This window comes from Lutra lutra, chromosome 12 (assembly GCF_902655055.1).
Source record: "Lutra lutra chromosome 12, mLutLut1.2, whole genome shotgun sequence".
Taxonomy (NCBI): domain Eukaryota; kingdom Metazoa; phylum Chordata; class Mammalia; order Carnivora; family Mustelidae; genus Lutra; species Lutra lutra.
In genome coordinates this window covers 35,766,751-35,769,502 of record NC_062289.1, presented here as the reverse complement: position 1 = coordinate 35,769,502, position 2,752 = coordinate 35,766,751, and the positions used below count along the sequence as shown (strand labels likewise).

The window sequence follows — 2,752 nt, the reverse complement described above, 5'->3', positions numbered from 1 at the left end:
GATGAAAGGTACTATATAAATGCAAAGTATTATTATTATTATCCCATGGTAGAAAAGAAGGGCATTTCAAAGAATGTTTCAGTACAACACAATTTTATTTTGCACAGAGAGTTCAAGGGAAAAGCTTTATTTTATAGACTTAAATAATATCGTTATGGAGCTACAGTAAAATAAATAATACAGATATGGTGTTAAAATAAATAATACAGTTAGGAGGCTTAAATAAATAATGGCAGAAAGAGAAGAGAAATTAAGAGTCCTGAGAGAAGGTGGGGGGAGATGCAATTTTGAATTATAAGTGGTAGAGAACTGAAGTCCAGAAAGTCTTAAAATATTCAGGATGTATCTACACTGACCAAAAATATAGCATCAGACAGGTTACCATCAGGGAATTGATCTGACAGTGTTTTAATTTTTTAAAAGTTTTTAATATTTTTTTTAGTGATAGACTTTTCCCATTGTTTCAATGGTTCTGAATGCAATACCAAAACTTTTGGCTGAAAGTAAAAAATAATTAAGTTCACCACATTATGGTATTTATACAAAATGGTATCTGATAATATCCCTCCTCCCCTAATCCTTGCTCCTTAATCTGTTCCTCTCTTCCTTTGTTCAATTACAGAAGAAACTACCTTATTTTCTATAGATTTCAGAGCTGCCCCTTTTGAAAAGCCTATCCAGTTCTATCCCCCCTAGGGTGGCTCTCTAACCGTCATCCTCATTAGTAGGTGTGGCATCTGTCTACATTTTGTGGTTCTGGTGTCTCTTTGAGAGTCTGTATTCTCTTCTTTTTATGGAGACAAGGTTGATATATTGTAGGCAGAACAACAAGACCTCTTCTTTAGCCATAAGCTTGAGCTGGGAGGTTTTTTAGACTTGAGATCCTGAGAAGGAGCCTTAGCTGGGTGCTTTTGGGAAGGAGCTGCCATTAGCACCATGGCTGGTTCTGAGCTTGGGACAAGGACCACCAGAATTAGGCTTCTGCGGGTGGGAACCAGAAGGGGATCACAGGGCCAGAGAACGCAAGGCCGTGGGGAAGTTCAAGGTTCAGGGTTCATGCTGCCAGGGAGGGCTTGGGATTCTGAATTCTCCAGGCTGTGGGAGAAGGGAATAGACTGTGAGGTGGAAAGGCCAGGAAAGTTTCAGAGCACCCCGGGAGGACAGAGACATTCCCCAGAGGCTATCCCCGGGAGAGCCTCATGCAGCTGACCCCAGCGGAAGGGCTGGCAAACCGGATCCTCCCTGTGCTTGAGGGATTTTTAAGGTCTTGGGACAATGGAGAGAAAATTCTTGTCCAGAGGCATTATTTCTCCGCCCGGGCCTCCATTCTCGTTCTCCATCTGGCTGTGCTTAAGTGTGGAGGTGACACTGTGTTTGCAAAGAACAGTGTAAGCCCCCCCCCCCCCCCCCCCCCCCCCCCCCCCCCCCCCCCCCCGTTGCCCCCGTCCCATGGCTCTGCCCTCCCTGCTTTAGGTCTCAGCCTCCTTCACCCCGGCCTCCGTCCCTCCAGCCCAGCTCCTGTGATCTGGTTAAAGTGCTCACCTTGTCACTTCCCGTGTATTTTCTTCTCTTGTGATTAGGCTGTCTCACTGGATGGGTCTTCCTCAGGAAGCGGATAGTAAACTCCTGTTTTCTCTTGTCTCGACCAGCTCAGCCGGCTCAGGCCTAGGCATGGGGTAGGTAGGTAGTTGTTCAGTGGGAAATTGTGGATTTGAAGAGAAGCAGGAAGCTGTGCCTAGCAGTGGACTTGGGGAGAATTAGTGGGGACTGAGGGAGCCCCAACCCCGCGCCTCCTGTCTCCAGATGCTACAATGGCCTTCAGAGCGTCCTTCGTGGTCGGATGTCTACTTGGACAGCCCCACAGTGAGCGAGTCAGGAAGAGCCTTGGGGGCATTGTTTTCCCAGGAGTAAGGAGATGATGAGTTGGATGTGATGTTATGTAACTTTGAGGGGAAAGAAAAAACAAACAAAACAGAAAGGCAGGGAAAATATAAATAAGAAAGAGTGCAAAGTTTTATTGTCAACTGCTGCTGTCAACTCCTGGAACTACAGTCGTATCTAAGAAATATGTGACATACTAATAGGAAGTAATTTACCCAAGGATGTTTTTGTGCCTTGAATTGCCTTCCTTGCTCAGCTGTGGGAAGTGTGCGAGTGTCTATGCATGAGAGCCGGCGCGGAGCTGCAGAGACTTCCCAATTTGTGCACAATGTGACTTTTATAAGGCCATTAAACTCATCTCAGAAAAAAGCGCTCTGGAAAACAGTGATACATGGGATCTCAAGGAGCCCGTGAAGGCAGACAGAAATTGCAAAATGATGACCAAACTCTCTTGGCTAAAGTGACTTTGAGATGGCTGCTGTTCCTCTGCTCACCCTCCTGCCCACCTGTGATTTCTTCCTTTCTCTCTCTGCCTTGAGTTTGCTGATGGCTGGGCAGGCCTTCATCTGCACCATCTTTGACCCAGAGAGCACTGTCCTTTTTTCTTGCCGTGGTTGGGTGGACACTTTGTGACCTGAGGTTGGGGCCTGGGTGTACAACGCTTTAGCTCTTAGCTCAGAAACAGCCTAAGAGCCATTGTGACCTCAGGGCACTGGTGATGAAGGTCTGCAGGGGCTCTGAGGAGACCCCTCCTGGGACCACACCTGCAGAGAAGGAAATGTGGGCATCCAGCCAGTCTGCTGAGGAGACCTTGGGGAGGAAGGGCCAGAAAGACATAAGGACATAGAATAGGGAGAGAGAGCTCAGCGAA

The 2,752-nt window shown here is 47.0% G+C and overlaps 1 long non-coding RNA gene across 1 annotated transcript; it reads right to left on the bottom strand.

Moving 5' to 3' along the window:
• Positions 1–456: 456 nt before the first annotated feature.
• LOC125082477 (uncharacterized) lies at positions 457–2,510 on the bottom strand. Its single transcript, XR_007121981.1, has 3 exons — positions 2,388–2,510; positions 1,543–1,665; positions 457–1,095 (listed from the first exon to the last, which is right to left on the bottom strand). It is a non-coding gene; the product is annotated as an uncharacterized LOC125082477 (long non-coding RNA).
• Positions 2,511–2,752: the final 242 nt, after the last annotated feature.